The following is a 21,656-nucleotide window of genomic DNA, read 5'->3' as shown; positions in this document are numbered from 1 at the left end:
GTCGTGTTGCAGTAGCGATTTACGATCAACGCACGATAACTCTCGATTTCTTGACGATAGTTTGTTGTAGGACGGACGCGCCAGGTGCCATTTAGTGAAGACTTGTGCAATTTCATTGTATTTCGTCTATTGTTCTCGCCTGAGGTATGTTGTCTTCTTGCATGCATTCATATTTGACGGGGAAAATGCCTCTGGATTTAAATGGTTCGACCCAGGTGTGGAAAATGGTCAGAGTCAGGTCTGAGGTCAAGAAAATCGAACAGGGGTTTTGTTGGTCACGTCCCTGTCACAGGGACATGGAAACATCACAGATGTCCTACTAATTTAAAACGTCCCAACCATGCCAGGGAAGAATTAGGGGGCAAGAAATACCATAATAAGTAGTTTGTAATCAAATGGCTTTGGTTATTGCAATGCTTTGCAGTCTAACCTATTGACTTCGAGTAGACTCTAGTCCAGGCGAACCTAACCTAAGACCAACAAATTCACCTTAAATGGAATTAAGGATTACCCTACCTACTAGGCTAGTAGGGTAACTACTACTAGCTATACCTACTCTGTTTTTTTCCATCTGTCCATCCACCTGTGGTGTTTTTGTATGGTAACACTGCGTCCCGGGCTGTAAATACCTAGTTACGCTATGTGTAGTAAGTTTTTAGGTAAATAAAAGGATATCTGGGTGTACATTTGCAACTGAAAAGTGTTTTAATAATTTACTGTATGCGAATTACACCGTTAATATTCGAAATAGGATATTGTTATTATTGTTGAATGTAAGCTGAATGTAACTACTAGGCTATATCTAAAGCCCGGGACGCAGTGTTACCATACGCTACCACCACAGGCGGATGGACAGATGGAAAAAAACCGAGTATAGGTAGTATACTAATGACAGGTTCTTATTACGCTATAAGATACTAGGGTATAAAACCGCATGGTACAGGGGTGGACCATGTACGATCAATGTGTACAACCCCAAGAAAAGTACATTATAGGCTAATGTGTCTTGACACCGGAGTAGAGGTCTTTAGCTCTGTTTGATGCCCATCTCCGATGTCAGGACGCGTTATAATGTACTTTTTTTTTGGTTGTACACATTGATCGTACATGGTCCACCCCTGTACCATGCGGTTTTTTACCCTATTTGATCTTCACACCATGAAGGTTACTGCGCTTAATATCACAACCTTTTTTGGTGTTTAATTTTTTGGATAAAGAGGGTAAAACTAGGTAGACCAAATTCACCTCGAATGAGGGTTTCTCATTACGCTGTAAAGTACAATTTAATCTTCACGCCATGAAGGTCTTCGTGCATATAGTAGGCAGGCTAGGTAGCTATATCACAACATTTTTTTGTATACTATACTAGGGTAGAATACCACGGCAGGCCAACCCTCATCACGTTGGACGGGTCTTATTCACTCGATATTTAATTGGTGAAACAAGAATACAATTGCAACTCTAAGCATACCATTTAAAAGACTGAAGTTTCGTCAACATAATGTGATATATGAAAGCCCCATACGAACTAAAATAAGCATGTGAGCTCTTCGTAAAATATGTTTTCAAGGCAGTTTTGAAATCCAATATGGCGGCTACGTTTTGCGTGGACGGTTCTCATCAGTGACGGCCACCATCCTTTCCCCCCTTCCCAGCACTCATTTTGAACAATGTTAGCGTATATATGTAACGTTTATTGATCTTACTCAAGATTGCAAGTTGTAATCCAGCACAATAAAACAACATTTTGTTGTTGCCTATACTATTAGTGAAAGTATGAAACTTGTTATTCCGGGTTATGGGTTGGAAACTGAATTCTTCTTACCTTGTAATCGGTGGTTTTTATCCTTACTGCCATCACAACTGAAACTCCACAGTTGCTTATTTGATTGTAATTATACACATTTTGGTCTTAATTCACTCCACAGTGCACTTGAACCACGCTGTGGTTCCTGGTTCCTAAGCACTCACTCCGCAAACACAGTTACGAGCAGCAGACGACAACACTGATTATGAGATGCAAAGCTTTATTCCTTAATTGTTTACTTTACTCAATATTTAGTTTAACTTACTTCAAAATGTTTATTTAATTCATGTCTATTATCCCTTTTTTGCAACCAAATTAACCCCAAAAATTACAAATGTTTCGGAGTGTATACTTACGAGGCAGAACGACTGTGAGGAAAAATGACTCATCGTTGCCAATCTAGTGGAGCGTCACACATACGCCGATGCATTTACAAACTGTTTCGGTGAATTCTAGTTGTCATAGTAATGCAGTAATGATAAAATTTGCTGTAATATGTACGTATATATAATACAAATAGATACGCTAATTTCACTTATTTCCCCGGTTTTGCGTAAGTCTTATACCTAGTTTGGAGGGTAAACACATACCAATTGACAACACTGATAAACAATTGAAGAGCGCAAAACGCCGCAAAGAATGCCGTAGTCCCCTTGAATAAGTGCTGGTAAGAGGTTGGTTTACGATTGTTGTGATGAAAGTGCCCCAGCGTCTATGGGTACAAGTGGTGTGCAGATTTAGCACAGGAAATGGGAAGTTTGTTGACACTAGCGACTCCGTAAACATCAAGATGGCGTCAATCTTCGAAAACATTTTTAGTTGTAAGTAAAAATTTCTAAGCGTTTTGGTGAGATTTCCACTGCCGTAGCCACCCTTTCACTACCCTCTGTTTAAATCTTAAATTTGGCCTTAATTTCTAACTTTGGAGAAAATACTTACTTCGAAAGGAGAGTAGAGGTCTTTAGCTCCGTTTCTCACCAACAACAAGTCGCGACTGATGCCCATCTCCGGTGTCAGGACGCGTTATAATGTACTTTTTCGGAGGGTGGCAAGCGTTGAATGTAGGTGGCCTGTTTGGCCTGCTGTGATGTTTTACCCTATATAATTTTTGGGACAAAATAAAGGAGGGTAAAATTTCACTTAGGTACATAGCCTACTACCTAGGTAAAACCACAATCGCATTTTGGACCTTCCCATTCCTATGGTTTACTAGGGTAAACAACCGACTGGACTGGCCATCTCACCGACTACCGCGGTTTTGGCCACCCTCCGAAAAAGTACTTTAACACTTCCTGACACCGGAGATGGTCATCAGTCATGAGTTGGTGGTGAGAGAAGGAGCTCAAGACCTCTACTCTCCTTTTGAAGTAAGTATTTTCTCCAAAGTTAGAAATTAAGGCAATATTTTAAGATTTAAACAGAGGGTAATGAAAAGTGAGGCCAACACAGTGCGCCTACCTCCATGATGCTTTAAAATTTTTACTTACGATTAAAAATGTTTAGAAGATTGACACCATCTTGATGTTTGCGGAGTCACTTGTGTCAACAGACTTCGCATTTCCTGTGCTAAATCCGCACACCACTTGTACCCATAGACGCTGGGGCACTTTCATCACAACAATCGTAACCCCGACCTCTAACCAGCACTTATTCGTACTTATTCAAGGGGACTACGGTATTCCTTGCGGCGTTTTGTGCTCTTCAATTGTTTATCAATGTTGTCAATTGGTATGTGTTTACCCTCCAAACTGGGTATAAGACTTACACAAAACCGGGGAAATAAGTAAAATTAGCTTATCTATTTGTAGTATATATACATATTACAGCAATTTTATCATTATTGCATTACTATGACAACTATAGATATCATGGAAACAGTTTGTAAATGCATTGGCATATGTGTGAAGCTCCACTATACTCTGTTTTTGTTCCGATACGAATACAAACCATCGGTCCTTTACAATAGGAATGTAACTTGCGGCAGCTGGAACCGGTCGTAAGCTTCGAACAAGGGAGTTCGGTAGTTAACTGCTTGTCCGACAGTTTGCGTACCGTGCGACTGGGAGGTGAAGATCCACTTTGCTTTCGGCCACGCTGGTTGACAGACGTGTTCTCCACCTCTCTCTGCCCGCCTTTCGTCGTATGCTTTGTCTCTCTCAAACTTGGTTTGCTTTGTGTTGGGTGATTGAAAATACTGTAAGTACGTGTGCTTTTTGTTTGTTCCGGTACGGTATACAAACCATTGCAGAGGACGCTCTTCAACACCCGTGGGACAACCTCTTCGCGTATGCCTTTCCCCCATTCTGCCTGATTCGCAAGGTGATCAGCCGAGTGCTGGTCACCCCGAGTCTCCGGATGATCCTGGTGGCTGAGGCCCTTTGGTACTCAGACCTGTTGGCTCTGCTTGCAGAAGCACCGAGAGAGATTCCCCCTTGGCACAACCTTCTCGTCCAGCCACACTTAGAATGGTACCACCGGTCAATCCAGTCTCTACATCTTCACGGCTGGCTGTTATCCACCATCTCTTGCGAGCAAGAGGCTTTTCTCGCAGAGCAGCAACAGAGATGGCTGGACACGTCAGACAGTCCTCTGCAGCTGTGTACCAGGGAAAGTGGGCCGTCTTCTGTGGTTGGTGTCGTAGACAGGGTCTATCTCCTCTCAGAGCCACTCTTCAGCAGGTAGCGGATTTCCTCGTTTTTCTTCGCCGAGACAAGCTCCTCTCCGTCCCTCCCCACTGTCAAAGGATATAGAGCTGCCCTGGCCCTAGTCCTGAAACTGAGGGGAGTGGATATCTCGAATTCGTTCGAGATCTCCCTGCTTATGAGGAGCTTCGAGAGGTCTTGCCCACCCAGGGAACTCAGGACCCCGGGGTGGGACGTTACTCTCGTCCTTAGGAGTCTGACTCGAAGACCCTTTGAGCCACTCCGAGAGTCGTCAGACAGGGATCTGACCCTCAAGACCCTCTTCTTGCTGGCCCTGGCATTGGCGACCCTCTTAATGAGAGAATGCCTTGACGAAGTTTCTTGGCTTCACCTTGGAATGTTTCTTCCTTGGTGAAGCCTTGAAACGGGCAAGAGGGCTCTCGAACTTGGGGAAATTTTCCCCAAGTCTCGAATCTAAATTTCTCATCTTTAGTCTTTCACTAATTCCTTTTTTCATTTCGACCTCTTCCTATTTTTAGCATCCTACTTTCTTCTTGCTGTCCAAACCCTATTAGTAATATTTCTTTATTCAATTTTTTTTTTTTTTTTTTTTTTTTTTTGTACTAGTAAATAGCGTGGATATTTCCACATTCGTTACATCATGCAGGTTTGTTTGATGAATGGGAGAAGGGATCACGGTGGGAGGGATTTTCATTCAAAGCTATATGTGAGAGTATAGGATGACGTCAGCCGTCCCGATGATGGTATGGACTTTTGGCGGAACTGTTCCCGGAAGTTGGGTCATCGGAATCCAGGGGATCCAATCTTTGCGAATAGGACTCTCGGCTTATGCCGGAAGCCCGTCATTACAGATGCAAGGGGGATGATTCCATGATTTTATGGTCTCAGTCCCAACAGGCGGGTTTAGCTTACACCTGTGCCTCTGTATCCGTTTTGATGCGATCCTACGGGTAGGGTATGGAGCGGATCATCTGGGAAGTATGCTCTCACTGTGCGATAGTGAGAATGTAAATGCCCTTTACAACGTACGATACTTTCTTAATATTCTCAAACAGGTAAAACAAACAAACAAACACAAAACATTTAAACAAACAAACTAAAACCTTCTTATGGATAATTTGGCTAATTACCCCCCCTCCCCTGGATTTGCTGACTCTCCACCGGCACTGTTGACGACTTTAGCGACTTCAAGTAATGACAACTCGGTTTTGATGACCAGGGGAAACTAAAAGGGCCTTTCCTCCAGTTCCAGTATTTACACACTGGAACCATTTATTCCTTCATCCCCAGGATGCCAGGGGATTAAAAAATCTGGCAGTGCAAATGAAAATTGTAGAGTCTTGTATTGTACGGGCATTGCATTGATATGAATTATGAAAAATTTTTCACTCATTTTAAACCATTCGGAGAGAATTGAAAGAATGAAGCTGAAACTCTCAAAAGACAAAAAAGATTTGAAGCATATATAACTTTTCAGGATCATTCCAAGCTATGGTTGCCCTTTCCAATATCAAAAGTGGCAACATTTGCGGATTTTCTGGCTGTGCAAAATTGCATAATATTCAAAACGTTTTGGATTCTGAATTTGACTATATTCCAAAGTACTCTGACTTGTGTGATGCCCAGAAAATTGCTCCCAGGGTATTACCTGAGCCAATTTGGCATGTTGCTTCGCACAAGGATGGGTGCCAACAACGTCATTAAGGGATACGAATGCCTTGAGAAGAAAGTTGGTACCATTCCTCAAGGAAATTTGAAGCATTTTGGATATAATCTATTAATTAAGGCTTGGGAATGAATCCCAAGCTGTATTATTGAGAAATTTTAAACCTTCTGATTCAGATAGCATTGGGAAAGTTTATCCTCACAGCACCTTCAACCAGTCAAAAGGATTAATATATTGTAGAGATTTATATGAGTTTTCTGATGAAGACATACTGAAGAGATGCCCCTCTTCTGTTTATAAAGTTAAAAAGCTACCAGGAGATAACAATGCCATCTTGTTGATATTACCACACCTATCTTCCAGACTATATAAAAGTCAGACACCTTGAGCATTGCTGTCAAGAATTCCACCCACGACCTATGCAGTGTTACAAGTGTTATGATTTTGGTCATGTTATTGGGAAATGGCACCAATGAAAAAAGATGCTTCATTTGCTCCAATTTCATAATGCTTCTGAATTCCACGATACCTCCATAGATTGTGTATCCGAAAAATTTTGTTATCATTGTGAGGGAGCTCACTCTCCGAACTCAAGACAATGTCCTCTGTATAAATTAGAACAGACTGATAATAGATACTGCTAATGTAATGAACATATCACCTATAAAGCTGCAAGAAAACATATTTAGGTAATAATTCGACTTATGCGAAAGTAGCATCCAAGAATCAGCATTCAACTGATGATATACAAGTTTCTCATTTCTTGTCTGGTGCAGAATCAAGGATTCCTGATAATTCTACTTCTTCATCAAGTCGATCAGAATCCATCTGCATTGACGCTGGTATTTCCCAAATCATTACCAAAACGCCAGCATATAAATAGAATAATTGGAAAAAAAAAAAGAATGACATTACTACCCAAAATCAAACTAAAAAGAAGAGCAGATTTCTGTACAGAACAGATTCAACATACTTCGCCACTGATGACAGCCACCAAAGAGACGGAAGAACTTTCTGAAGTGGAGATGGTGGAACTAGAAATCCCAAAAGCAAAGTCAGAAAGAAAAAAACGTGTACTTGAAAGTACAACTCCTCCCAAATCAAAAAAATCGAATAATGAGATATGCTTAACAAACCAACAGAAGATACTCTTCAAGATACATACCTGAAAGGGCTTCTACCCATGTACCAAACCCAATTGAAGCAGAAATGGTAACATTGCTTCAACTCCCAACCTCTGAATCTGAACTTAATGTATCAGACAATCATATTACCACCCATGTGATAAAGGCCGAAGTACACGCAAATGCACACGGTTCTCAAGAAGCGGAAGGAATCCTTACTAACTATGTACCCCTTGAAGAAATAAATCCCTCACCAGTTTTAGGCAAAACTAGTAAATCAATGATATCCCATAAAAACACCTACAGGGCAAAACAGAACAACCCACAAAATGTCCTGTGGCTGTAATGATTGTTTTTTAGATGAATTCAATGACCTTAAAAATATAAGTATACATAATATGAATAATCTAATAGACAATTTTACTAAGAACAAAAATAAAAACCTGTATGGTAAATTAGAAAGCCACAACGCTGGTTGTATGTGTTGACCATCTAATAAAGAAGCTGCAACAGGCACCCTTCATCTTGAAAAATTTCTAGAAAAATTTAATCACAATCCAAAAGAAATTCAGGAAACGAATCGAAATCGAAGTAACCAACAGGGAGCCATAGCTAAAGAAGCAAAATCTAATTTAAAAAAAATACTGCTACTGCAGTTAAACAGAAACCCATTCCCGGCAAAATAAGCAGAAACAATACTCTACCTAGTGATATTCCACCTCCACTACCATAATGTACAATTCATACGTAATCCAATGGAATGTTAATGGTCTTAAAACCCGTTTACATCAAGGGGAAATTCAAAGACTATTAAAATATTATAATCCAATTGCAATATGCTTACAACATACAAATGATACCGTTCAATCAATAGGAAATTACAATTTAGCATCTCATTCAGTTCCTTCTGCTAATACATTAGGAACTGCAATCTATATTCATAACAGAGTAACTTACGATGCTATGTCCTTTAGAACCTCAGAATTTCAATTATCTGAAGTTAGATTACATTTAGATAATAACTCCTTTAATATTTGTAATATGTACAAACCAACCCTCTTGTAACTATAATTTGCAAAACTCTACCTAAATTATTCCCAAAAGGCAAGAGAATTTCCTATTATTAGGAGACTTTAATCTCCCCCAATCCCATCTGGGATCCAGCCATTGTGCTGATGTTGACACAGATGGTTCAAAGGTCGAACAGATGATGAATGACACACCTCTGTATATTGAATGGGCAGAGAGTAGCACTTACTACTCAAAAACTCATGGCCCCTATTCGTCAATTGATTTAACACTCTGTTCCAATAATATTGTGATAGGTTTGAATGGAATGTCCTAGATGACCTGTTTAACAGTGACCATTTTCCTATTTTGATTACCATATTAGGACATACACCAACTTCTCCGATCCAACGGTATAATACAAATAAAGCTGACTGGGATAAGTTCAAGTTTTACACTAGGCAAATGCCTGCCTTTGCTTATTCCCAGGATCATGATAAAACAAACGACGACTTTGTGAATTTTACCACACAAGCGGCTGATAAATCGTGCCTCTGACTGGCATTCGACAGTTTGAAACATTTGGTCCCATGGTGGTCAGACACATTAACCCAACTGATAAACGAAAAGCATGCAGTTGGAAGAAATTAGAAACCCTAAATAAAAGATTCAAACATTTGAGATACAGGTCCCCTCATGTTAGGGAATACAATAAACAAATTGGGTTGACATAGCCATAGAAATTAGTGTATTGAAACCATATTTTAATAAGATTTCCTGCTAAATTTAGGAAGGAAGTAATTAAAGGCAAGATAATTTCATGGCAAAAAAATACGTGTCAAGCATATCAGATAATACTTCTATGCAGAAGGTGTGGCAGAAATTTAGGAAGATCAACGGTTCTTACAGCAGACCAGCGAGATACGCATTAATGCATAATGGCTCATTAATACATGATACTCAGGACAATCTCTAATATTATCGGCCGTAATATTGAAAACATAAGCAGTATTGATAATTTAGATGCCCACTTTCGAGCCCTTAAAGAAGGGAAGAAGCAATACCATTGAATTTTGATACTGTGGAAGATATTTACTACAATAAAAGATTTACTGAAGAAGAGTTGGAATTTGCATTATCAAACTGTAGCTCAACAGCCCCTGGAAAAGATAATGTAAATTTTGATATTGATAAGAATCTAGCCCCTTTAGCCAAGGCCTATCTTTTGGATTTCTATAATCATCTTTGGACCAAACATCTATTTCCAAAGGCATGGAAACATGCAATAGTAATACCCAATAGCTAAGGCAGGAAAAGATCCTAGTAATCCAGATAATTACAGACCAATTTCACTAACCAGTTGTGTTTGTAAATTACTGAAAAGATGGTTAATAATAGATTGAATTGGTGCTTGCGTCGTAATAATGTTTTATCAATTTCTCAGTTTGGCTCACAATCGGAGCGATCCACCTTGGACTCTCTTTCACACTTACGAAAATTATGTACTGTAGAGGTTTTGAACGAAACAGATCACAATAGCCGCCTATTTTTTGACATTCAGAAGCATATGATACAACATGGAGGTACTACGATACTAAAATCCTGCATCAATAAAGGTTTTCGAGGACATCTTCCTATTTTTATCAGAAATTTTATAGATGGAAGAACATTTCAAACTCGTATTGATAATATTTGCTCTGAATCTTTTAAGCTTGACTGTGGTGTACCCCAAGGCAGTGTTTTAAGTGGAACACTTTTTGCGTTGGCAATTAACGATATACAGTAAGTCCTCGGTTACGCCGGTCGCGACTTTCGATGTTTCGTGGTTACGAACGCGCCCCCATAAAAAATATAAAAAATAATATTTTGCGTCGTTCCGTCTTACGCGGTTTAGCGTCGTAAGCAACGTAAACAAACGCGAACTAGTTCCGGGCGCACGGCGGAAGAATACGCTTTGTGGGGGAGAGGACGGCGTCGCTTCGCTACGCATTCATTCCTCGCCCATACGCCATTTTGGTTGTTTACACTGCCTCTCTCTCCCTCTGTGTTGTATCGTTTTTGTAACTTTTTGCTCTTTGTTATGGCTCCCAAGCACAAGGCGGACTCTTCTGATGGTAGTGCATCGAAGAAAGAAGGCCATCACCATGGAAATTAAAGTGGACATTATAAAGCGATCTGAGAAGGGAGAAACGCCAACAAACATTGGCCGCTCGCTTGGCCTTAGCCGTTCGACCGTTGCTACCATTGTCAAAGATAAAGAGCGCATCGTTGAACATGTGAAAGGATCTGCTCCTATGAAAGCGACAGTGATAACTAAGCAGCGTAGTGGTCTATAATTGAAATGGAAAGGTTATTGGTGCTTTGGTTGGAAGACCAAAATCAACGGCGTATCCCAGTCAGCCTTATGGTGATTCAGGAGAAGGCGAAAAGATTGTTTGAAGCGTTGAAAAAAGAAAAGGGGGAGGGAAGTGAAAGTGAAGAGTTTGTGGCTAGTAGGGGTTGGTTTTATGCGATTTAAGGCTCGGGCCAATTACCATAACCTTAAAGTGCAAGGTGAAGCTGCTAGTTGGGATGAGAAAGCAGGGAGTGAATTTCCTAAAGCGTTGTCTGAGATAATTAAGGAAGGGGGTTATTCTGCTCAGCAAGTGTTTAACGTAGACGAGACAGTTTTTGTTTTGGAACGTATGCCTACCGCACTTACATCGCCAAAGGAGGAGAAGTCAGCACCCGGTCATAAAGCCGCAAGGAGAGGGTGTATCAGGCTGAAAATCCAAGGGCACTCAAGGGCATTTGGAAGGGTCAACTACCAGTAATTTTGGAGTCCAACAAGAAGGCATGGGTGACACTTGCCAGTGTTTGAGGACTGGTTCGTAAATACCATTTTGTTCCAAGTGTGGAGCGGTATTGCGCCTCCAAGGGTATCCCCTTTAAGGTGTTGCTAGTGCTGACAATGCCCCTGGACACCCTGCCCAGCTGGGAGACTTCAACCCTAATGTCAAGGTGGTTTACCTTCCACCTAATACCACGGCCCTTTTACAGCCTATGGACCAAGGAGTGATTGCTTCGTTCAAGGCCTACTACCTACGAAGGACAATTGCTATGGCTTTACAGGTAACTGAAACCAAGAAGGACTTGACTCTGAAGGACTTTTGGAAATCCTACAACATCCTTGATGCTGTAAAGAACATTGCTAATTCCTGGGAGGAGGTTAAGCAAACAAACATGAATGGTGTCTGGAAGAAAATTTGTCCTCAATTTGTGAATGATTTCCATGGGTTTGAGGACACAGTTCAGCTAGTTGTCAAGAAACGTTGTTGCCCTGGAGTAAGGAAATCAATTTGGAGATGGAGGTTTGATGATGTTACAGAGCTGCTGGGATGTCCTCATGGCGAGGAGTTATCTGCTGAGGACCTGATAACAACTGGAGAAGCAGATGATAGAGGAAGAAGAAGAAGCACCCACCCCAGAGCCTAAGGCTTTCACAAGGCAGGACTTGACAAGAGGTTTTGCAGAGTTGCAGCAAGCGTTGTCAACTTTTGAGGCTCAGGATCCCAACTTGGACAGGTTCACTAGGGTTTCCAGATGCGTCATGGATTTGATGCAGTGTTACAAGGAGATCTTGGATGAAAAGAGGTCGCTCTCTGTTCAGACTAACCTGGAGCAGTATTTTAAGAAGGTAGAGAGGCCTGCAGGAGATCCTGTACCCTCTACCTCAGCTGCCTCTGCTAATCCAGACTCGCCTGCCCCACAATCTCCAGCACCTTCTGAATGTTCTGCTAACCAGACTCACCTGCCCCAGTATCTCCAGCACCTTCTGTAGTTCTGCCTCACCTAAAGACTCACCTGCCCCCAGCATCTCCAGTAGTATGTTCTGCCTCACTTCAAGAATCACCTGCCTCAGCATCTCAGTAGTATGTTCTGCCTCACTCAAGAATCACCTGCCTCAGCATCTCCAGCATCTTCTGGAGGTTCTTTTTCTCTTCACTAAACCTCCCCCCCAGTCCTCTCCAGCACCGCAGTTCCTCCCTCCAGTGTGCAAGCCAATCAATTAATAAAGGTAAGGAATTGTTCTCTCGTTGTTATTGATAGGTATTTACATTAAATCATGTGGTATTTTTTAATGTTCCAACTTACGCTGAAATCGTTTTGTGTTACGACGCATCTTAAGACGGATCAACGTCGTAACTCGAGGACCCCCTGTAGTAGATCAAATGCCACAGGGAGTGCAAAGTATCTTTATGTGGACGACTTTGCAATTTACTACTCATCCAACAATCTTCGTCATTTGCAAAGAATTCTAAATAATGCCATTCGAAAAATACAAGCTTGGACTGCGGTCGTTGGTTTCAGACTTTCGGCAGAAAAAACTCAGCAATAATGTTTTATAGGTATAGTAGATGGAAACAGAATCAAGATATAAATCTTACTTTGGGCAATGTAAAAATCCATTTCTAAGATAAAGTAAAATTTTTGGGACTGGTTTTTGATACTCATTTGAATTGGAAAGCACATGTATCTTACATCAAATCTAAATGTAATAGTGCTCTTAACAATATGATGAAATTATCTCATACAATATGGGGTGCAAGGAGATCAACTTTACTGATGATATATAAGGCATTGGTCTTATCAAGAATAGATTATGGAAGCCCAATATATGGATCAGGGTCTGAAGCAACTTTGAAGTCTTTAGATCTATTACATACTCGAGGCCTGAGAATTTGTAGTGGAGCGTTTAGATCATCCCCAAATCTCTCGGTTTTATGTGAAATTGGAGAACCCCCTTTGTCATTACATCGGGATTTTGTAACAATGCGGAGTGCATTGAATATTCTTTCTACAAGTTCTCCTACAAAAAAGCTCTTTTTTTCAGAGTGATATTTTTATAGATAATCATGAGCCACCATTCCGATTAGAGCAAATAGGCTGTTGCAGTCAACAAATAAATCATCAAAATGAACATCATTCAACCTTCTCTTTTCCCCCTTGGATCATGAAAAAAACAAGAATATGCTCTCATCTTTTTCTCGTTTATCAAAGAAATTTAACTTTCTTACCCCGAGTCACCATCAACAAATTGCCATAGAGCATATTCAAAGGAAAGGTCCTCACTACTCCATATACACTGATGGCTCTAAATCTTCAGTGGGTGTAGGAAGCGCTGCAGTGTCTTTGAAGAAAATGAGCCAGTTATCATTGCCAAACGAGTCTTCAGTATTCACCTCCGAGCTATATGCCATTTTTACTAGCCGATCAATATTGTTATAGCACATGAAGAAAGACTAAATTTAAAATTTATCATCTACTCGGATTCACGAAGTGCCATAGAAGCCCTCAAAAGCTATTCACATAAGAACCTGTTGGTATTAAAGATTAAAGAACTTTTAAACAATTTTCATCTTGAAGGGGTAGATATTGAATTATGTTGGGTCCCGGCTCATGTAGGAGTTGTTGGAAATGAAAGAGCAGATACTGCTGCTAAAAAAAAAAACAGCCGTCAACCCTGCCTCAATGGAATATTAATCTCCCCGTTAGAGATTACATAACTTTATTAAAAACATTTACAATGGAAAAGTGGCAAAGATTGTGGTCAGCAACGTATCTCAGAATAATAAAATTAAGGACAATTAAAGTCAACTTGGTTTCTCCATGGGAGTCATCTAATCAATACGACAAAAAACTGAGGTTATATTGACTTGATTAGGAATTGGCCATACGAGATTGACCAATGGATTTTTTAATGGGTTTACACCTCACGGCACTATTACCCATGTGCAATGAGTGTGATACTTTTTTTATCTATTAAACATATATTTTCGTTTGTTGGGTTTTTAAGCGAGAAAGAGAGATATGTTTTGGTCGCCGGAAAAACATTTCTGACATTTTTACTGAATAATACTAGTTGTTTTTCTGTTTTTAGAATTTTAAACTTTTTTAAGGAATACACGTTTAATTGATAGAATTTAAGTTTTTACCTAAGATTTTTATTTTATTACTAATTCTTTTTAAATTACGTAGATTTATATATAGTTAATTCTTTTTATCGCTTAGATTTCATATATATATTTATTTATTCATTAATTTTTTCACAGATTTAGTACTATATTGAAGATAAATAGATATATATGTATATATATATATTTATTTATTATTTATTTATTTATTTTTTTTCTTAAATTTGATAAATTTTAGAATTATTTATATCCCGATTTTTTTTGGGCCAGCCCTGTGAGAGTCAAGTTTGACTCATTGGACTGGTAAAACTCCTTTCTTTAATAATAAAAAACTGGCATTGGCGAAGAGAGTAGGGGAACTGCATGATCTTTCCTTCAACGTCAAGCATTCCAGGGGATGGATGGGGATCTGTGATTTTGTTCGATTTCGTCCTGAACTTCGTAGCTAAGACTCAGAATCCTTTGGTCCACCCTGACAATCGGTTCGAGTCTTTAACAATCCCCTCTAATGGATTTCCACCCGACAACGATACGGATGAGATGCTGCTTTGTCCTGTGAGGGTGCTACAGCGCTATCTGAAGAGACTCCGGCACCTCAGGCCCGAGTGTCGACGCCTCTTCGTTAGCACTGGGGTGACCAAGAAAGAAGTATTCCAAGAACACTCTTTCTTTCTGGCTACGTGAGGTAATCAGGAGGGTGTACGAAAACTAGATGGTAGCGAACGTGGGACATCTGTACCCTTCGTCTGAGAGCCCATCAAGTCAGAGGTATTGGTCCTTCCCTTGCGTTCCGCAAGAACTTATCCGTGGCGCAGGTCCTGAAGGCAGGGGTCTGGTCTAACCAGACACCACCTTCACCTCCTTCTACCTTCGGGATATTGCCCACAGGTCCTTGGACACTTTTTCCTTGGGACCCGTGGTGGCTGCTCAACAGGTTGTGTAGCTTACCCAGCACCCGAGCGGACAGAACAGCATCGAATCCTGGTGTGACTGCATGAATGGATGATGAATGAGAGTGTGACTGGCTTCTCTTCCCCATCTTTTTCTCACTTTACCTGTGGGCAGAGGGATGTGGTCGTCACTTCGCTGGAGCAGATGAGATGCAGGTAAGCTACTCGATCGAGCCCCATCCTATCCCTTTCATTAGGGATAGGAGCGAATATCCACCACTTCCCCAACAAGGGGGGGGGAAGTGGAAGCCAACAAGAGACAAACCATGACTTTATATTGCCTCTTGCAATAGGAACAAGTTCTTTCTTGCTAGTTTTAAGAGGTACGCTTGACTCCCTCTTATTACTTGGGTCCAGAGGTCTGACCATTGATCCTGCGGTACATACCCCGATCAATTGGGTAGAGGCTAGGACCCCTCCCTCTGCTCTTACAACAGGGAGGGAAAACCAAAAGTGGGGGAACACCAGTCTGTTCACAAAGACTCAGATTCCTCCCATCAAGAAGTGAGTCTTCCTATTGTAAAGGACGATGGTTTGTATTACGTATCGGGAACAAATGGCAATTTGTCGAAAATTGCATTTTCATACAATAACTTACCTGTCAGATATATACATAGCTAAGACTCCCGTCGTCCCCGACAGAAATTCAAATTTCGCGCCACTCGCTACAGGTAGGTTAGGTGATCTACCGGCCTGCCCTGGGCGGCAGGACTAGGAACCATCCCCGTTTTTCTATCATATTTTCTCTGTCGCCGGTGGTATCAACATTGTTGCTATTACCTCCTGACTTAGATTCTTATTTCATCCTTTGATCATCGTTTCTCGGCTTTTTGGTGACGTATCTGAATCGTGTTTTTGGGCATCGCTACTGTGGACTGTTTTTGGAATTGCTTTTTTTGATTTTTCTCAGTAGTCTGATTCAAATGTGAGTGTGAGAATGTGTGTGAATGTAGGCTGCAGGGTGAGGATACCGAAAGCTTCGGTTGATCCTCACACTGTATGCCGTAATGTAGGGGGTTTCAGTGTTCTGCTATAATACTTGTAATGAATGCGAGGGATTAAATGCAGAAGAGTGGAAGACTTTAACTTCTTATTTGAAAGAAGTTAGAGAGGGATAGGGTTAGACGTCTGAAAGGTGTGAGTTCAAGGCCTATTGAGCCTTTTACTGATAATTCTAATCCTACTGATTTAGATTCTCCCTATGTTTCTCATTCACAAAAGTGTACTTTTGGAATCGGCCTCGGAAATCGCCGATCTGAAAGCTACGATTCGAGACATGAAGTCCAAAATGGCGGACTTACAAGGTAAGGCTAGTGAAAGTGAGCATTACAGTGAAGTGAGTTCCCCCAGTGTTGTGGGCGGAGGGGGGGCGTGTTTGATCGTCCCTGCGACGCTCCCAGCCTAGAACCTCTTCCAAGCTCCCATGCCCAGAGGAGAAGGAAAGTCGAAAGCCTTAGGAGGTCGTGGGGAATCCCCAACGGTCAGACGTCCCTTCAGCTAGCTCTGTTTCGTGGCAGGCTGCTCAAGGACGCTCTAGAAAAAGCGTCCTTCGTGAGTGTTTCTGACATCCTCTCCCTCTCCCTCACCTTAACGAGGGTGGAAGGAGTCCGAATTTATCGAGGCCTCTGAAGCGTCATATGAAAGAGCCCGAAATTGATTCGAGCCCAGAGCGTTTCTCAGATGATGCTACCCTCTTCTATTAAGAAGGCGAAGGTGGCTTGTCAGCGTCACCCGACGAGTACGCAGAAGTACCCTTTCCTACTTCTCCACGATTGATGACGAAAGGCGTCATGCAGTTGACGTGGGGAGAAGCTTCAAGGAGAATTATTATGGCAGTTCAAGAGCAACTGGCCGGGCTCTAGTGGGAGTTTTAGCGCCTCGTAGGAAGGACGTTGCGCTTCCAATCAAGAAAAGTCTCGTCCTCTCTCCCCTGCTAAGCGAGAAGCGTCATGCAGACGTGAAGATTCTAACATCTTACAGAAGCTTCGGGTTCGAGAGCGAGAGCGGTTGCTTACGAAAGTTCGTAACGCCAGAGAGACGTGAGACGTCTTTTAGACATGAAGCGTCTTTGAAAGCTGTTGGTAGACGTGAAGCTCCAACCAATATTTTGGCGCCAAGTAGGACGCCTTTTGAGAGCGGAGCGTCTTCCAGGCGCGAGGTGTCATCCGGACGTCAGCAGCCAAGTAAGCGGGAGGCGTCAGCCAGGACGCTTGGCGGACGAGAAGCGTCATCCAAGCGGGAAGCGTCTTCTATTTATCGAGAGAAGCCTGATTTTCTTTTGGCGCCTTCCAAGGCTATTAAAGCGGGGAAGAGGAAGAATATCATTCCCTTAGCCCCTCTCCTATTAGGAGTTTGTCTCCTCCAGAGGAGGAACGTACAGAGGTGGGAGCGGAGACTCATTTAGATCCCGAGTTGGAAGGAAACTCGGATGAAAGAATATCAAGGACGAGAAGGGACTGTCGAACTATAAAGTTTTGACTGCCTTGCTTCTAGAGGAGTATGGAGACGAATGACTCCTGCCGCTCTCCTTCTCCGCGCTCTCTGTTTTCGAGTGCTAAGACGAAGAAGTCTTCGTCTTTTCTCAAAATGAAGCCCACCATTTCAATGAAGAGGGCTCTACAATCCTTAGACTCGTGGATGAAGTCTAAGAAGGACTTAGTAAGAACAGGTCTTCTGCATGCCTCCAGCGAGACTAGCTGGTAAAAGAGGCATTTGGTATCAGACGGGAGAGAATATGGGTATTGCTCTCCCGTCTACGTCAGAAGCAGACTTTTCGACCTTAGTTGACGCTTCACGTCGACAAGGCTCAACTCGGCACGGATTATGTGGGAGGGGCATTTCTGAACTGGACCATCTCCTCAAGGGACTCTTTCATGTATTGGAAGTTTTTCAACTTCTTAGATTGGTCCCCTTGAGGTGATGTCCAAGAAAGCCCATGATTCGGAAGAAATCGAACCGGAAGCCCTTTTGTATAGACAAAGCGGTACAGGATGGCTCTTTTGAAATCTCCTCTTTGTTTGGAGCATTGTTCTTCTAAAGAAGAGGACGGTATATGGTGCCTTTTTAACCAAGGCAGTACTCCCACGCTCAGAGGGCAGCGCTGCTGTATTCGCCTTTGTCTGACTTTTTGTTCCTTCTCAGTTGGTGAAGGACATTGCTCATTCATTAACTGAGAAGGCGACTCAGGATCTTCTGACGCAGTCAGCAAGGAAGAAGAAACCTGCTTCTACATCGGACAAGAAAGGACCGAGTACATCGGTTCAGCCCTTTCGAGGTGGTCCGAACCTCCATACCTCCCGCAAGAAGGAAGGCTCCGGGAGGAGAAGAGGTAGGTCTGCCTTTCGTCCCTTTAAAAAGGGAAAAATGAAGCTTCTCTCCATCCAAGCACCAGTAGGTGCCAGGCTCCTGGGATTTGTGGAGGCCTGGACGCTTATAAAACACAGATGCGTCATCGTTGTCTATAATAAGGAAGGGATAGTCGTATCCCTTTCCCTGAACACTCCTCCCCTATCAATACCAAGGGAACTACAGCCAAGTACAAAGGATCCTGTGCTGGGGATACTCTTCGATCGATGGTGGAACAAATGTGGGACAAAAGAGAGCGATAGAACTAGTACTAGATCAAAAACTCCCAGGGGTTTTACAATCGCCTTTTTCTGGTTGCGAAAGCCTCGGGAGGCTGGAGACCGTACTGGACGTCAGCTCTCTGAACAAATTTGTTCGGAAGGAGAAGTTCTCCATGGAGACTTCTGCTTCAGTCCTGGCGTCATTACGACAAGGAGATTGGATGGTGTCTCTAGATCTCCAGGACGCCTACTTTCACGTCCCGATCCACCCTTCATCGAAGAAGTACCTCCGTTTCATGACGGGGGGAAGGATCTTTCAGTTCAGAGCCTTGTGTTTCGGCCTGTCCACAGCTCCTCAGTCTTCACAACCAGCCTGATGAAGAATGTTATGGCGAGGTTTCTTCACCTCAAAGGAGTAAACATCTCTCTGTATCTGGACGACTGGCTCATCAGGGCCAGATCGAGAGACAGTGCTTGGAGGACCTGAAGTTAACTTTAGATCTGATCAAAGCGTTGGGATTGCTCGTGAACCTCGAGAAGTTGCAGCTGACCCCCAGACAGGACTTAGTCTATCTGGGATTCGGATGGATTCTCGGGTTTTCGAGTATTTCCTTCGCAAGAGAGAATCGCAAAAGGTTTGCGGATAGTCTCTCTCTTCTTAAGGAAGAACATACGTCGGAGAGGGAATGGTTGAGCCTTCTAGGGACCCTTTCCTCGCTCGAACAGTTCTTCCCGCTAGGAAGACTTCATTTAACGTCCGCTCAATTTCTTCCTCAAGAAGTCTTGGAGTTGGAAAACTGGACAACTTTCGGACGTCTTTCCCATTCCAGTGGAGATAAGATCGCCACCTGGAATGGTGGTTGCCCCCTCTGGAAGAGAACAAAGGGATCTCTCTAAGGACACAGAACCCAGACCTAGTGTTGTACTCCGACGCGTCGGAGAAAGGTTGGGGAGCAACATTAGGCTCGAAGGAGGTGTCAGGCACCTGGGAACCAGCACAGGTGACTTGGCACATAAACTGCAAGGAGCTCTTCGCTGTGCATCTGGCTTTGAAGAGTCTAGAAACCTCTGGTGTCGAACAAAGTAGTGCAAGTAAACGTGGACAACACCACCGCACTTGCCTACATTCGAAAACAGGGAGGGACTCACTCCTCGTCCCTCCTACGAACTGACGAGAGACCTTTTGCTTTGGACGTCTCACAGGAACATCTCCCTTCTGACAAGGTTCGTGCAGGGAGTAAAGAATGTGAGGGCGGACAGACTCAGCAGGAGGAACCAGGTCCTTCATACAGAGTGGACCCTACACGAGGAAGTGTGTCAAGATCTCTGGTCGCTGTGGGGGACACCTCTATGGATCTCTTCGCCACATTCATTTCCAGAAGGACTGGCAGTCTTTTGCTCGGTCGTGGAAGATCCAAGAGCTCTTATGGTAGACGCCTTCTGCTAGATTGGTCCTCGAGTAGACGTATATGCTTTTCCTCCATTCAAAATCCTGTGATTAGTAATAAAAAAGTTTGTGGCGTCAAAGGAGACGAGGATGACATTGATAGCCCCCTTTTGGCCGCCCAAGATTGGTTCACGGTAGGTGGTAGAGTGGATCGTAGACTTTCCAAGATCCCTACCAAGAAGGACGGATCTTCTCAGACAACCACACTTCAAGAGGTACCATCAAAACCTCCCCGCTCTCGCTCTGACTGCCTTTCGACTATCGAAAGACTCGTCAGAGCGAGAGGGTTTTCTCGGAGTTGCAAGCGCGATCGCGAAGAGCACGCAGAACCTCCACTACGAAAGTATATCAATCGAAGTGGAGGTTTTTAGAAGGTGGTGTAGATCTAAGAAGTTGTCCTCCTCCACTACCTCTATAGCGGAAATTGCTGATTTCCTTCTATTCCTGAGAGAGCAATCTCATCTAGCTGTATCCACAATAAAGGGATACAGAAGTATGCTCTCGCTGTCTTCAGGAATAGAGGATTAGAATCTGGCAGATAATAAAAAGATCTCCACGAATCTCATAAGGTCTATTTGAGACTTCAAAGTCGAAGGAACCGGTCCCTCCGAACTGGAACCTAGACGTGGTCCTCAAGTTTCTTTCATCTGAAAGATTCGAACCTCCTCATCTGGCTTCCTTTCGAGACATCACCAGAAAATGCCTATTCCTATTATCTTTAGCTACGGCAAAAAGAGTTAGTGAATTACATGCTCTGCAAGATAAAGTAGGTTTCAAGGGAGACTCAGCTATTTGCTCGTTTAAGACGCTGTTTTTAGCTAAGAATGAGAATCCCTCGAATCCCTGGCCTAAGTCATTTGAAGTCAAAGGCATATCGAGTCTCGTAGGAAGAGAAGCAAAAGAAAAGATCTATGCCCTGTAAGAGCGCTAAAGTTTTACATTCAGAGAAAGCATCAGATGGGAGGCTCTAGACAAGGTCTTTGGTGCGCGGTAAAAGACCCCACAAGACTGATGTCCAAGAATGCGCTGGCATTCTTTGTGAGGAACGTCATTACAGACGCGCATAAGGTCTGTTCTGACGAACAGTTACGACTGTTGAAAGTTAAAGCTCATGAAGTGAGAGCAGTAGCGACGTCTCTCTCGTTTCATAAGAATATGTCGCTTAAAAAACATCATAGATCAACATTTTGGAGATGCAACTCAGTATTTTGCATCTCATTACTTGAAAGACGTTCGTGGTGACATATGAGAAGTGTTTTTCTCTAGGTCCGTTCGTATCGGCGGATACGATTCTGGGTACGGGAGCCGACACCAATCCTTAAAAGTATATACTTTTCTTCTTTTTAGATATGGTCTGGGATCTCTTCGAACAATGGAGGACTTGGTTTAGCACGGGCGGCCGTCTATGTTGTTCAGTAAGAGAATCTAGTCATATCTGATTAGATGAGTATAATTTTTTTTTTAGAAATTA

At 42.6% G+C, this 21,656-nt stretch overlaps 1 protein-coding gene across 1 annotated transcript in view; it reads left to right on the top strand.

Annotated features, from left to right (window-relative positions):
• The window catches only part of LOC135217738 (histone-lysine N-methyltransferase E(z)-like), a 50,079-nt gene continuing 28,423 nt past the window's right edge, over positions 1-21,656 (top strand). The window contains exon 1 of the mRNA XM_064253738.1: positions 1-144. The gene's annotated coding sequence lies outside the window, so the exon portion shown is untranslated. The remainder of the gene's footprint in view (positions 145-21,656) is intronic.

This window comes from Macrobrachium nipponense, chromosome 7, assembly GCF_015104395.2.
Source record: "Macrobrachium nipponense isolate FS-2020 chromosome 7, ASM1510439v2, whole genome shotgun sequence".
NCBI lineage: Eukaryota > Metazoa > Arthropoda > Malacostraca > Decapoda > Palaemonidae > Macrobrachium > Macrobrachium nipponense.
The sequence above is the reverse complement of the archived record's forward strand: the minus strand, read 5'-3'. Positions and strand labels throughout refer to the sequence as shown.